Below are 16453 nucleotides of genomic sequence, written 5' to 3'. Positions count from 1 at the left end.
CTGGAAAGCACGGCAGGACTGGCAGGAACACAGGATTGGAAGGCACGGCAGAGAACACAGGACTGGTTGATGAGGTATATGAAGGAACAGGTAGGGGCCTGTTCACGCTGGAGGTGCAGGTACAGATATGTAGTTTGGAGGAACAGGTAGGGACCTGTTCACACTGGAGGTGCAGGAACGGATATGAAATATGAAGGAACAGATAGGGACCTGTTCACACAGGAGGTGCAGGAAAGGAAACAAGCAGAAAGGAATGAGGTATGAAGAAACAGGTTGGGATCTGTTCACACAGGAGATGTAGGAACGTAAACAAGCCAGAAAGAAAGAAGGAACAGGTAGGGACCTGTTCACACAGGAGATGTAGGAATGTAAACAAGACAGAAAGAGAGGAGAAAGTAGGAACAGGTTGGGACCTGTTCACACAGGAAGAAAACCGCAAGGCTGCAGATATGAGCGGAAGAGCAGCAAGAGATAGCGCAGAAAGAAAAGCTAAGCAGAGCAGAACCGCAAGGAACGCGCAGAGGAGCTGCAGCAAGAGAGATCTCTGCAGAAGCTAAGCAGAGTGGAACCTGTATGATGCGGTGGTTTAGGAGCAACATGGAACGAGCTCTGAAGGAAGTGGTATGTGTACTGACCGCAGTCCCTAAGCTCAACACAACACTAGAAGTAGCCGTGGGATGCTCCTAACTCTCCCTAGGCACCTCATCACAGCCTAAGAGCTAACTACCCCTAAAGATAGAAGCAGGAAAACTATCTTGCCTCAGAGAAAATCCCAAAAGGATAGATTAGCCCCCCACAAATAATGACTGTGAGTGGAGAGGGAAAAGACATACACAGAATGAAACCAGGATGAGCACAGGAGGCCAGTCTAGCTAGATAGATAGGACAGGATGGAATACTGTGTGGTCAGTATAAAACACTACAAAAATCCACGCAGAGTTTACAAAAAATCTCCACACCTGACTAAAGGTGTGGAGGGTAAATCTGCTTCCCAGAGCTTCCAGCAAGACAGAATTAATTCATAGTGATAAGCTGGACAAACAGAGAAAGCACAGAACGGATAAGTCCACAATCTGTGGACAGAAAATAGCAAGCAAGAACTTAGCTTTGCTGAACTGGTCAGGATAACAGGGAAATCCAAAGAGATGTGAATCCAACCAGGAACCATTTACAAGTGGCACTGGCTGAAGGAAAAGCCAGGCATAAATAGCCGAGCAGAAAAGACGATCAGTGGAAGCAGCTGATGACAGCTAAATCCAAGGAGCAGCCATGCCACTTGAAACCACCAGAGGGAGCCCAAGAGCAGAACTCACAAAAGTGCCACTTACAACCACCGGAGGGAGCCCAAGAGCGGAATTCACAGCAGTACCCCCCCCCCCCCCCCTTGAGGAGGGGTCACCGAACCCTCACCAGAGCCCCCAGGCCGATCAGGACGAGCCAAGTGAAAAGCACGAACCAAATCGGTGGCATGGACATCGGAGGCAACAACCCAAGAATTATCCTCCTGGCCATAACCCTTCCACTTGACAAGATACTGAAGCCTCCACCTCGAAAAACGAGAATCCAAAATCTTCTCAACCTCATATTCCAACTCTCCCTCAACCAACACCGGGGCAGGAGGGTCAACCGAGGGAACAACGGGCACCACATATCTCCGCAACAAAGATCTATGGAAAACATTATGAATGGCAAAAGAGGCTGGAAGAGCCAAACGAAAAGACACCGGATTAATAATTTCAGAAATGTTATAAGGACCATCAAACCGAGGCTTAAACTTAGGGGAAGAAACCTTCATAGGAACATGACGAGAAGACAACCAAACCAAATCCCCCACACGAAGCCGGGGACCAACACACCGACGGCGGTTAGCAAAACGTTGATCCCTTTCCTGAGACAACGTCAAATTGTCCACCACGTGAGTCCAAATCTGCTGCAGCCTGTTCACCACAGAATCAACACCAGGACAATCAGAAGGCTCAACCTGCCCAGAAGAAAAACGAGGATGAAAACCAAAATTACAAAAGAAAGGTGAAACCAAAGTAGCCGAACTAGCCCGATTATTAAGGGCAAACTTGGCCAACTGCAAGAAAGACACCCAATCATCCTGATCAGCAGACACAAAGTATCTCAAATAGGTCTCCAAGGTCTGATTAGTTCGCTCAGTTTGGCCATTAGTCTGAGGATGAAACGCCGAAGAAAAAGACAAATCAATGCCCATCCTAGCACAAAAGGCCCGCCAAAACCTAGAGACAAACTGAGAACCTCTGTCAGACACAATATTCTCCGGAATGCCATGCAAACGAACCACATGCTGAAAAAAACAATGGAACCAGATCTGAGGAGGAAGGCAACTTAGGCAAAGGTACCAGATGGACCATTTTAGAGAACCGGTCACAAACAACCCAGATAACAGACATCTTCTGGGAAACAGGAAGATCCGAAATAAAATCCATGGAAATATGCGTCCAGGGCCTCTCGGGGACCGGCAAAGGCAAAAGCAACCCACTAGCGCGGGAACAGCAAGGCTTGGCTCGGGCGCAAGGCCCACAGGACTGTACAAAAGTACGCACATCCCGCAACAAGGAAGGCCACCAAAAGGACCTAGCAACCAAATCTCTGGTACCAAAAATCCCAGGATGACCAGCCAACACTGAACAATGAACCTCAGAAATCACCTTACTTGTCCATCCATCAGGAACAAATAGCTTCCCCACAGGACAGCGGTCAGGCCTATCAGCCTGAAATTCCTGAAGCACCCGTCGCAAATCAGGGGAGATGGCAGAAAGAATCACCCCTTCCTTAAGAATGCCAACCGGCTCAAGGACTCCAGGAGAATCAGGCGAAAAACTCCTAGAGAGGGCATCAGCCTTAACATTCTTAGATCCCGGAAGATACGAGACCACAAAATCAAAACGGGAGAAAAACAGGGACCATCGAGCCTGTCTAGGATTCAGCCGCTTGGCCGACTCGAGGTAAATCAGATTCTTATGATCGGTCAGGACCACAACGCGGTGCTTAGCTCCCTCAAGCCAATGTCGCCACTCCTTAAACGCCCACTTCATAGCCAACAACTCCCGATTGCCGACATCATAATTGCGTTCCGCAGGCGAAAACTTTCTGGAAAAAAAAGCACACGGTTTCATCAAAGAACCATCAGATTCCCTCTGAGACAAAACGGCCCCTGCCCCAATCTCAGAAGCGTCGACCTCAACCTGAAAAGGAAGAGAAACATCCAGCTGACGCAACACAGGGGCAGAAGTAAATCGGCGTTTAAGCTCCTGAAAGGCCTCAACAGCCGCAGAGGACCAATTCGTCACATCAGCGCCTTTCTTCGTCAAATCAGTAAGGGGCTTAACCACACTGGAAAAGTTGGCAATGAAACGGCGATAGAAATTAGCAAAGCCCAAACATTTTTGAAGGCCCTTCACAGATGTGGGTTGAATCCAGTCATGAATAGCTTGGACCTTAACAGGATCCATTTCTATAGACGAGGGAGAAAAAATAAAATCCAAAAATGAGACCTTCTGAACTCCGAATAGGCACTTAGACCCCTTCACAAACAAAGCATTATCACGAAGGATCTGGAACACCATCCTGACCTGCTTCACATGAGACTCCCAATCATCGGAAAAAATCAAAATATCATCCAAATATACGACCATGAATTTATCAAGATAATTGCGGAAAATATCATGCATGAAGGATTGGAACACAGATGGAGCATTAGAGAGCCCAAATGGCATCACAAGGTATTCAAAATGGCCTTTGGGCGTATTGAATGCAGTTTTCCATTCGTCACCCTGTTTAATACGAACAAGATTATATGCCCCTCGGAGGTCAATCTTAGTAAACCAACTAGCCCCCTTAATCTGAGCAAACAAATCAGTAAGCAAAGGCAAGGGGTATTGGAATTTGACCGTGATCTTATTAAGAAGACGATAATCTATACAGGGTCTCAAGGAGCCATCCTTCTTAGCAACAAAAAAGAAACCCGCTCCCAATGGTGACGAAGAGGGCCGAATATGCCCCTTCTCCGAAGATTCCTTAACATAACTCCGCATGGCGGCATGCTCTGGCACAGACAGATTGAAAAGTCGGCCCTTAGGGAACTTGCAACCAGGAATCAAGTTAATAGCACAATCACAGTCCCTGTGCGGTGGAAGGGAACTGGACTTGGGCTCAGCAAATACATCCTGGAAATCCGCCAAAGAATCAGGGACCTCAGAAGAGGGGGAAGAGGAAATTGACATCAAAGGAACGTCACTATGTACCCCTTGACAACCCCAACTACTCACAGACATAGTTTTCCAATCCAGCACCGGATTATGTTCCTGTAACCATGGAAAACCCAGTACAACAACATCATGCAGGTTATGCAACACCAGAAAACGGCAATCTTCCTGATGTGCTGGAGCCATGTACATAGTCATCTGCGTCCAGTACTGAGGTTTATCCTTGGCCAAGGGTGTAGCATTAATACCCCTCAAAGGAATAGGGCTCTGCAAAGGCTGCAAGGAAAAACCACAGCGCCTGGTGAATTCTAAGTCCATTAAGTTCAGGGCAGCGCCTGAATCCACAAATGCCATGACAGAAAAGGATGACAATGAGCAAATCAGGGTCACAGATAAGAGAAATTTAGGCTGTATAGTACTAATGGTAACAGACCTAGCGACTCTCTTAGTACGCTTAGGGCAATCAGGGATAACATGAGCAGAATCACCACAGTAAAAACACAGCCTATTCTGACGTCTGAATTCCTGCCGTTCTGTTCTAGTCAAAATCCTATCACATTGCATAGGTTCAGGACTCTGCTCAGAGGACACTGCCATATGGTGCACAGCTTTGCGCTCGCGCAGACGCCGATCAATCTGAATGGCTAGAGACATAGATTCGCTCAAACCGGCAGGTGTAGGAAAGCCCACCATAACATCTTTAAGGGCTTCAGAAAGACCCTTTCTGAAAATTGCAGCCAGAGCCTCCTCATTCCATTTAGTGAGCACAGACCATTTTCTAAATTTCTGGCAGTATAATTCTGCCGCTTCCTGACCTTGACAGAAGGCCAACAGGGTTTTTTCTGCATGATCCACAGAATTAGGTTCGTCATACAATAATCCGAGCGCTTGAAAAAATGCGTCTACATTCAATAATGCCGGATCCCCTGTTTCAAGGGAAAAAGCCCAGTCTTGAGGGTCACCACGCAGCAAGGATATGATGATTTTTACTTGCTGAATGGGATCACCAGAAGAACGGGGTTTCAAAGCAAAAAAACAATTTGCAGCTATTTTTAAAGTTCAAAAACTTGGATCTGTCCCCAAAAAACAAATCAGGAGTAGGAATTCTAGGCTCTAAAGCCGGAGTCTGGACAACATAATCTTGGATACTCTGTACTCTTGCAGCAAGTTGATCCACACGAGAAAACAAACCCTGAACATCCATGCCAGAGCATATGTCCTGAACCACCCAGATATCAAGAGGAAAAAAGAGGCAAACCAGAGCACAGAAAAAAAAATGGTTCAGAACTTTCTTTTCCTTCTTTTGAGATGCGTTTAATTCATTTTTGGCCACTTGTACTGTTATGATGCGGTGGTTTAGGAGCAACATGGAACGAGCTCTGAAGGAAGTGGTATCTGTACTGACCGCAGTCCCTAAGCTCAACACAACACTAGAAGTAGCCGTGGGATGCTCCTAACTCTCCCTAGGCACCTCGTCACAGCCTAAGAGCTAACTACCCCTAAAGATAGAAGCAGGAAAACTATCTTGCCTCAGAGAAAATCCCAAAAGGATAGATTAGCCCCCCACAAATAATGACTGTGAGTGGAGAGGGAAAAGACATACACAGAATGAAACCAGGATGAGCACAGGAGGCCAGTCTAGCTAGATAGATAGGACAGGATGGAATACTGTGCGGTCAGTATAAAACACTACAAAAATCCACGCAGAGTTTACAAAAAATCTCCACAGCTGACTAAAGGTGTGGAGGGTAAATCTGCTTCCCAGAGCTTCCAGCAAGACAGAATTAATTCATACTGATAAGCTGGACAAACATAGAAAGCACAGAACGGATAAGTCCACAATCTGTGGACAGAAAATAGCAAGCAAGAACTTAGCTTTGCTGAACTGGTCAGGATAACAGGGAAATCCAAAGAGATGTGAATCCAACCAGGAACCATTTACAAGTGGCACTGGCTGAAGGAAAAGCCAGGCATAAATAGCCGAGCAGAAAAGACGATCAGTGGAAGCAGCTGATGACAGCTAAATCCAAGGAGCAGCGTACCACTTGAAACCACCAGAGGGAACCCAAGAGCAGAACTCACAAAAGTGCCACTTACAACCACCGGAGGGAGCCCAAGAGTGGAATTCACAACAGGAACCGCAAGGATTGCGGAGAGAAGCTGCAACAAGAGATTAGTGAAAACAGGAACACATGGGCTACTTGCACAGTGAACAAGTCTGTATGATCATGTTCACACACCACCAAGAAACCTGAAGACACAAAAGAGAATAGTAAAACCAAAAACACTCAGTTTGAAAAAATGTTGCAGTAATCCGCAAGTGCTAGTAAAAGATGTAAAAAACAGGGTATTTGGTTGATACGTTTTTTGCAAAAAATGTATACTAAGCTGCTCTACCAATCTTCACGGTATACCCTTATCAGAGCAGTCCTAACTAATGTATGCAATCCCTATCTGATGTATTTAAAAACCTGATCATCTGTATATAACCTGTGTGAACAGGGTTCAGAGAGGAAAAATCCATGTGTGCATACAGGGTAGAACAGCTTTTGTGCAGATAGCCCAAGAGGAGTGGTGGAACTCCCCAGTCTTGTAGACACAAGAGAACAATTATGGAAACAGGAACACATGGGCTACTTGCACAGTGAACAAGTCTGTATGATCATGTTCACACACCACCAAGAAACCTGAAGACACAAAAGAGAATAGTAAAACCAAAAACACTCAGTTTGAAAAAATGTTGCAGTAATCCGCAAGTGCTAGTAAAAGATGTAAAAAACAGGGTATTTGGTTGATATGTTTTTTGCAAAAAATTTATACTAAGCTGCTCTACCAATCTTCACGGTATACCCTTATCAGAGCAGTCCTAACTAATGTATGCAATCCCTATCTGATGTATTTAAAAACCTGATCATCTGTATATAACCTGTGTGAACAGGGTTCAGAGAGGAAAAATCCATGTGTGCATACAGGGTAGAACAGCTTTTGTGCAGATAGCCCAAGAGGAGTGGTGGAACTCCCCAGTCTTGTAGACACAAGAGAACAATTATGGAAACAGGAACACATGGGCTGCTTGCACAGTGAACAAGTCTGTATGATCATGTTCACACACCACCAAGAAACCTGAAGACACAAAAGAGAATAGTAAAACCAAAAACTCTCTTTCCTCTCGGAACCCTGTTCACACAGGTTATATACAGATGATCAGGTTTTTAAATACATCAGATAGGGATTGCATACATTAGTTAGGACTGCTCTGATAAGGGTATACCGTGAAGATTGGTAGAGCAGCTTAGTATACATTTTTTGCAAAAAACGTATCAACCAAATACCCTGTTTTTTACATCTTTTACTAGCACTTGCGGATTACTGCAACATTTTTTCAAACTGAGTGTTTTTGGTTTTACTATTCTCTTTTGTGTCAACAAGAGATTAGTGCAGCAACGGGAGCGGAGCAGAACCGCAGGAGTAGAGATCAAGCCACAAAGGAACAGAGCAGGCAGAGCCGCAAGAGTGCGGAGCGTAAGCAGACTGAGAACACAAGGAAAGACACAGCAGGGAAGGAAGCCACAGACAAGGAGACCGAGATAAGACAAAGTACAGACAAGGCAATGGAACAAGACACAAGGACAAAGACACAGGGACTAGGATATTCTGCCTCCTGGAGGGCGAACAACAAGATCAAGGCAATAGCACAGAGAAAAGCCTCCAGAGAGGGAGTAAGGGCCCCGTCACACTTAGCGACGCTAAAGCGATCCCGACAACGATACGACCTGTCAGGGATCGTTGCTGCGTCGCTATGTGGTCGCTGATGAGATGTCAAACAGTGAGATCTTCCCAACGACGCAGCAGCGATGCGGCGACCTGTACAATGATGTCGTTGGTCATTGTGACCCTGTCACATGGCAGCTATTATGACGATTCAGACCTCGATGAGGGACATCCTGTGTGACGTTGTAGTCACACAGGCGTGCATTTGCGTTGCCTTTTCCGCGCCCATTCAGTTCCGATTGGTGGTCGCTACTGCGTTCTGATTGGTGGCGGCCTTGCCTTATGAGGCGACACAATAGCCCTTCCGTCCTTTGTTCCTGACCGCGTGGTGGTTTGCAGATTAAGGAAAAATGAAAACGCATTTGAGACCCCAAACGATACCTACCGTGCACAAAATATAGTTGTCAAGAACCGTTGAAGAATAGATAAATCGAAGAGGAGTCGCAGGCCGGAGAACTCTACAACGATCTGCAAACCACCACGCGGTCAGGAACAAAGGATGGAAGCGCTACTATGTCACCTTCTGTTGAAGGCATGACCGCCAATCAGAAAGCAGTAGCGACCACCAATCGGAGCGGAGGGGTGGGGAAAAGGCAGCGCAAATGCACGCCTATGTGTAGGTGTCTGAGTCGTCAACGAGGTCGCTGGTAAGGTGTCAAACACAGCGATGTGTGCTACCCAGCGGGACCTCAACGATCAAAAAAAGGTCCAGGCCATTCCGACACGACCAGCGATCTCACAGCAGGGGCCTGGTCGCTGCTACGTGTCAAACATAGTAAGATCGCTACTGAGGTCGCTGTTGCGTCACAACTTGTGACTCAGCAGCGATCTCGCTAGCGACCTCGCTTAGTGTGAAGTAGCCTTAACTCAGAGCAGGACCTGGCAAACTCAGCAGCTAAACACAAAACTGAGATAACACATTGCACAGGCCCAGACCACAGGGTGGAGCTGCACTATATACTGGAGGTCTCTTGGTAATTGGTCAGGAACTGATTAGACAGATGCACCTGATTCCTACAAGAACCAGAGAGTTCAGGCGCCGGCCCCCTATACACATAGCCATGAAGCATGCAGAGAGCAGACGAGACACAGAACATGGAGCTGGCATGAAACAGAAACCACATCATGGCCTGGAGCAGTGGGTAAGATAGTTTGAGAGATGTGAGGCCATGCTGTGATGCCAGCAGAGTTGTTACACCTTGTAAGGGCGGGAGCTTGGGGATTCAGCTTTATTGATAGCCCCTATAGGGATTGACAGGGTATTGTCTCCCGACGCTGTGGCATGATGGATTCTTTCATTCCAGCAAGTTTTGGCTCCACTTTACTGGTCCTTGGCAATTGGTGAGACTGTTCCATTTTATATATTTGTTCATGTTTCACACCATCTGACCCCTGCTCCTTTTTTGTGATACCTGCTGATATTTATGCAACCAAGGTTATCCATTTATTTGTTTTTGCACTCAACTAGTGCTTTTGCATGTGTGTGTTACCCTTATCTAATAAGGTACCTTGGGTTGATTGATAAACCCACTGGGCCATTGCGAGTGTTGTTTTATTAAACCCTTAGGAGTACTAATCCAGTTATGATGTAGTACCTGACAGGTCACATTATGTAGTACCCTTTTTATATTCCTCTTTAGGTGACACTATTTTTTGTACTTTGTTTTCTTTTTATATATACACATTCAAAGTTATGTTTTAATTCCTGTTTATGCTATGTTCCCAGATATTTGGTAGGATCAATTGATGCGTTCAAATTGTTATTATATATTGCTTTTTAAAAAAAAGTATTGGGGGAAAAACCGGTCCGCAAAAACCAGAAGTCACGGCGCCAAAACTTTTTATCCGCTCATAGTTAGTGATTGGGTGATGCCATTTATTGTCAAACTACTGTGTTTTCTCTTTGTAAATCATAATGACAACCCAAAACATCCAAATGACCCTGATCCAAAGTTCACATACCCCATTTCTTAATACCGAGTATTGCCCCCTCTAACTTCAATGACAGCTTGAAGTCTTTTGTGGTAGTTGTGGATGAGATTCTTTATTTTCTCAGATGGTAAAGCTGCCACTCTTCTTGGCAAAAAACCTCCAGTTCCTGTAAATTCCTGGGCTGTCTAGCATGAACTGCGCGCTTGAGATCTCCTCAGAGTGGTTCAATTATATTGAGGTCAGGAGACTGAGATGGCCACTCCAGAACCTTCACTTTGTTTGGCTGTAGCCAATGACAGGTCGACTTGGCCTTGTGTTTTAGATCGTTGTCATGTTGGAACATCTAAGTACATCCCATGCGCAGCTTGCGGGCTGATGAGAGCAAATTTGCCTCCAGTATTTGCTGATAACATGCTGCATTCATCTTTCCTTTAACGTTGACCAAGTTTCCTGTGCCTTTGTAGCTCACACATCCCCAAAACATCAGCGATCTGTTGTGAATTCCGCTCTTAGGCTCCCTCCGGTGGTTGTAAGTGACACTTTTGTGAGTTCTGCTCTTGGGCTCCCTCCGGTGGTTTTAAGTGGAATGGCTGCTCCTTGGATTTAGCAGTCAGCAGCTGCCTCCACTTATCGTCTCTTCTGCTCGGCTATTTAGCCTGGCTCTTCCCTTCAGCTTGTGCCACTTGTCAATGGTTCCTGGTTGGATTCACATCTCTGCTTGGATTTCCCTGATATCCTGATTAGTTCAGCAAAGATAAGTCCTTGCTTTGCTCTTCTCTGTCCACATGTTGTGGACTTCATTGTTCGGTACAGTCTATGTTTTTGTCCAGCTTGTCAGTATGGATTAATTCAGTTAAGCTGGAAGCTCTGGGAAGCAGATTTACCCTCCACACCTTTAGTCAGGTGTGGAGATTTTTGTAAACTCTGTGGTGGATTTTTCCAGTTTTTTATACTGACCGCACAGTATTCCGTCCTGTTCTATCTATCTAGCTAGACTGGCCTCCTTTGCTACATCCTGGTTTCATTCTACGTATGTCTTTTCCCTCTCCACTCACAGTCATTATTTGTGGGGGGCAATCTATTCTTTAAGGATTTTCTCTGAGGCAAGATAGCTTTCCTGTTTCTATTTTTAGGGGTAGTTAATTCTCAGGCTGTGACGAGGTGTCTAGGGAGTGACAGGAACATCCAACGGCTGCTTCTAGTGTGGTGTTGAGCTTAGGAACTCTGCGGTCAGTACAGGTACCACCTCCTTCAGAGCTTGTCCCATGTTGCTCCTAAACCACCAGTTCATAACAGTACAAGTGGCCAAAAATGAATTAAATGCATCTCAAAAGAAGGAAAAAGAAATTCTGAGCCATTTTTTTTTGCACTCTGTTTTGTCTTTTTTTTCCTCTTGACTTCTGGGTGGTTCAGGATTTTGGCACTGGCATGGATGTTCAGGGTTTGTTTTCTCGTGTGGATCAACTTGCTGCAAGAGTACAGAGTATCCAAGATTATGTTGTCCAGACTTCAGCTTTGGAGCCTAGAATTCCTACTCCTGATTTGTTTTTTGGCGACAGATCCAAGTTTTTGAACTTTAAAAATAACTGCAAATTGTTTTTTGCTTTGAAACCCCGTTCTTCTGGTGATCCCATTCAGCAAGTTAAAATCATCATATCCTTGCTGCGTGGTGACCCTCAGGACTGGGCATTTTCCCTTGAATCAGGGGATCTGGCATTGCTGAATGTAGACGCATTTTTTCAAGCGCTTGGATTATTGTATGACGAACCTAATTCTGTGGATCATGCAGAAAAAAACCCTGTTGGCCCTGTGTCAAGGTCAGGAAGCGGCAGAATTATACTGCCAGATATTTAGAAAATGGTCTGTGCTCACTCAATGGAATGAGGAGGCTCTGGCTGCAATTTTCAGAAAAGGTCTTTCTGAAGCCCTTAACCCCTTCATGACCCAGCCTATTTTGACCTTAAAGACCTTGCCGTTTTTTGCAATTCTGACCAGTGTCCCTTCATGAGGTAATAACTCAGGAACGCTTCAATGGATCCTAGCGGTTCTGAGATAGTTTTTTCGTGACATATTGGGCTTCATGTTAGTGGTAAATTTAGGTCAATAAATTCTGTGTTTATTTGTGATAAAAACGGAAATTTGGCGAAAATTTTGAAAATTTCGCAATTTTCACATTTTGAATTTTTATTCTGTTAAACCAGAGAGTTATGTGACACAAAATAGTTAATAAATAACATTTCCCACACGTCTACTTTACATCAGCACAATTTTGGAAACAAAATTTTTTTTTGCTAGGAAGTTATAAGGGTTAAAATTTGACCAGCGATTTCTCATTTTTACAACGAAATTTACAAAACCATTTTTTTTAGGGACCACCTCACATTTGAAGTCAGTTTGAGGGGTCTATATGGCTGAAAATACCCAAAAGTGACACCATTCTAAAAACTGCACCCCTCAAGGTGCACAAAACCACATTCAAGAAGTTTATTAACCCTTCAGGTGCTTCACAGCAGCAGAAGCAACATGGAAGGAAAAAATGAACATTTAACTTTTTAGTCACAAAAATGATTTTTCAGCAACAATTTTTTTATTTTCCCAATGGTAAAAGGAGAAACTGAACCACGTAAGTTGTTGTCCAATTTGTCCTGAGTACGCTGATACCTCATATGTGGGGGTAAACCACTGTTTGGGCGCACGGCAGGGCTTGGAAGGGAAGGAGCGCCATTTGACTTTTTGAATGAAAAATTGGCTGCACTCTTTAGCGGACACCATGTCACATTTGGAGAGCCCCCGTGTGCCTAAAAATTGGAGCTCCCCCACAAGTGACCCCATTTTGGAAACTAGACGCCCCAAGGAACTTATCTAGATGCATAGTGAGCCCTTTAAACCCCCAGGTGCTTCACAAATTGATCCGTAAAAATGAAAAAGTACTTTTTTTTCACAAAAAAATTCTTTTAGCCTCAATTTTTTCATTTTCACATGGACAACAGGATAAAATGGATCCTAAAATTTGTTTGGCAATTTCTCCTGAGTACACCGATACTTCACATGTGGGGGTAAACCACTGTTTGGGCACATGGTAAGGCTCGGAAGGGAAGGAGCGCCATTTGACTTTTTGAATGAAAAATTATCTCCATCGTTAGCGGACACCATGTCGCGTTTGGAGAGACCCTGTGTGCTTAAACATTGGAGCTCCCCCACAAGTGACCCCATTTTGGAAACTGAACCCCCCAAGGAACTTATCTAGATGCCTAGTGAGCACTTTAAACCCTCAGGTGCTTCACAAATTGATCCGTAAAAATGAAAAAGTACTTTTTTTTCACAAAAAATTTATTTTCGCCTCAATTTTTTCATTTTCACATGGGCAATAGGATAAAATGGATCCTAAAATTTGTTGAGCAATTTCTCCCGAGTACGCCGATACCTCATATGTGGGGGTAAACCACTGTTTGGGCACACGGCAGGGCTCGGAAGGGAAGGCGCGCCTTTTAACTTTTTGAATGGAAAATTAGCTCCAATTGTTAGCGGACACCATGTCGCATTTGGAGAGCCCCTGTGTGCCTATGCAATGGAGCTCCCTCACAAGTGACCCCATTTTGGAAACTGGACCCCCCAAGGAACTTATCTAGATGCATACTGAGCACTTTAAACCCCCAGGTGCTTCACAGAAGTTTATAATGCAGAGCCATGAAAATAAAAAATAATTTTTCTTTTCTCAAAAATGATTTTTTAGCCTGGAATTTCCTATTTTGCCAATGGTAATAGGAGAAATTGGACCACAAATGTTGTTGTCCAGTTTGTCCTGAGTATGCAGATACCCCATATGTGGGAGTAAACCACTGTTTGGGCGCACGGCAGGGCTCAGAAGGGAAGGCACGCCATTTGGCTTTTTAAATGGAAAATTATCTCCAATCATTAGCGGACACCATGTCGCGTTTGGAGAGCCCCTGTGTGCCTAAACATTGGAGATCCCCCACAAATTACCCCATTTTGGAAACTAGACCCCCAAAGGAACTAATCTAGATGTGTAGTGAGCACTTTGAACCCTCAAGTGCTTCACAGAAGTTTATAACGCAGAGCCATGAAAATAAAAAAAAAAAATTATTTTCTCAAAAATGAATTTTAGCCCGCAATTTTTTATTTTCCCAAGGGTAACAGGAGAAATTTGACCCCAAAAGTTGTTGTCCAGTTTCTCCTGAGTACGCTGATACCCCATATGTGGGGGTAAACCACTGTTTAGGCACATGCTGGGGCTCGGAAGTGAAGTAGTGACGTTTTGAAATGCAGACTTTGATGGAATGCTCTGTGGGCATCACGTTGCGTTTGCAGAGCCCCTGATGTGGCTAAACAGTAGAAACCCCCCACAAGTGTCCCCATTTTGGAAACTAGACCCCGAAAGGAACTTATCTAGATGTGAGGTGAGCACTTTGAACCCCCAAGTGCTTCACAGAAGTTCATAACACAGAGCAGTGAAAATAATAAATACGTTTTCTTTCCTCAAAAATAATTTTTTAGCCCAGAATTTTTTATTTTCCCAAGGGTTACAGGAGAAATTGGACCACAAAAGTTGTTGTCCAGTTTCTCCTGAGTACGCTGATACCCCATGTGTGGGGGTAAACCACTGTTTGGGCACACGTGGGGGCTCAGAAGGGAAGTAGTGACTTTTGAAATGCAGACTTTGATGGAATGGTCTGCGGGCGTCACATTGCGTTTGCAGAGCCCCTGGTGTGCCTAAACAGTAGAAACCCCCCACAAGTGACCCCATTTTGGAAACTAGACCCCAAAGGAACTTATCTAGATGTGTGGTGAGCACTTTCAACCCCCAAGTGCTTTACAGAAGTTTATAACGCAGAGCCGTGAAAATAATAAATACGTTTTCTTTCCTCAAAAATAATTTTTTAGCCCAGAATTTTTTATTTTCCCAAGGGTTACAGGAGAAATTGGACCACAAAAGTTGTTGTCCAGTTTCTCCTGAGTACGCTGATGCCCCATGTGTGGGGGTAAACCACTGTTTGGGCACACGTGGGGGCTCAGAAGGGAAGTAGTGACTTTTGAAATGCAGACTTTGATGGAATGGTCTGCGGGCGTCACGTTGCGTTTGCAGAGCCCCTGGTGTGCCTAAACAGTAGAAACCCCCCACAAGTGACCCCATTTTGGAAACTAGACCCCCCAAGGAACTTATCTAGATATGTGGTGAGCACTTTGAACCCCCAAGTGCTTCACAGACGTTTACAACGCAGAGCCGTGAAAATAAAAAATCATTTTTCTTTCCTCAAAAATGATGTTTTAGCAAGCAATTTTTTATTTTCTCAAGGGTAACAGGAGAAATTGGACCCCAGTAATTGTTGCGCAGTTTGTCCTGAGTATGCTGGTACCCCATATGTGGGGGTAAACCACTGTTTGGGCACACGTCGGGGTTCGGAAGTGAGAGAGCACCATTTGAATTTTTGAATACAAGATTGGCTGGAATCAATGGTGGCGCCATGTTGCGTTTGGAGACCCCCTGAAGTGCCTAAACAGTGGAAACCCCTCAATTCTACCTCCAACACACCCCTAACCCTTATCCCAACTGTAGCCGTAACCCTAATCACAACCCTAACCCCAACACACCCCTAACCACAACCCTAACCCCAACACACCCCTAACCCTAACCACAACCCTAATTCCAACCCAACCCTAAGGCTATGTGCCAACGTTGCGGATTCGTATGAGATTTTTCAGCACCATTTTTGAAAAATCCGCGGGTAAAAGGCACTGCGTTTTACCTGTGGATTTACCGTGGATTTCCAGTGTTTTTTGTGCGGATTTCACCTGTGGATTCCTATTGAGGAACAGGTGTAAAACGCTGCGGAATCCGCACAAAGAATTGGCATGCTGCGGAAAATACAACGCAGCGTTCCCGCGCGGTATTTTCTGCACCATGGGCACAGCGGATTTGGTTTTCCATATGTTTACATTGTACTGTAAACCTGATGGAACACTGCTGCGGATCCGCAGCGGCCAATCCGCACCGTGTGCACATAGCCTAATTCTAAAGGTATGTGCACACGCTGCAGAAAATGCTGCGGATCCGCAGCAGTTTCCCATGAGTTTACAGTTCAATGTGAACCTATGGGAACCAAAAATCGCTGTACACATGCTGCGGAAAAACTGCACGGAAACGCAGCGGTTTACATTCCGCAGCATGTCACTTCTTTCTGCGGATTCCGCAGCGGTTTTACAACTGCTCCAATAGAAAATCGCAGTTGTAAAACCGCAGTGAAATGCGCAGAAAAACCGCGGTAAATCCACGATAAATCGGCAGCGGTTTAGCACTGTGGATTTTTCAAATCCGCTGCGGAAAAATCCGCATAGGACCAGAATACGTGTGCACATACCGAAACCCTAACCCTAGCCCTAACCCTACCCCTAACCCTACCCCTAACCCTACCCCTAGCCCTAACCCTAGCCCTAACCCTACCCCTAACCCTACCCCTAACCCTACCCCTAACCCTACCCCTAACCCTACCCCTAACCCT

The sequence above is a fragment of the Ranitomeya imitator genome, chromosome 4 (genome assembly GCF_032444005.1).
Source record: "Ranitomeya imitator isolate aRanImi1 chromosome 4, aRanImi1.pri, whole genome shotgun sequence".
Lineage (NCBI taxonomy): Eukaryota > Metazoa > Chordata > Amphibia > Anura > Dendrobatidae > Ranitomeya > Ranitomeya imitator.
Note: the sequence above shows the minus strand (reverse complement) of the source record.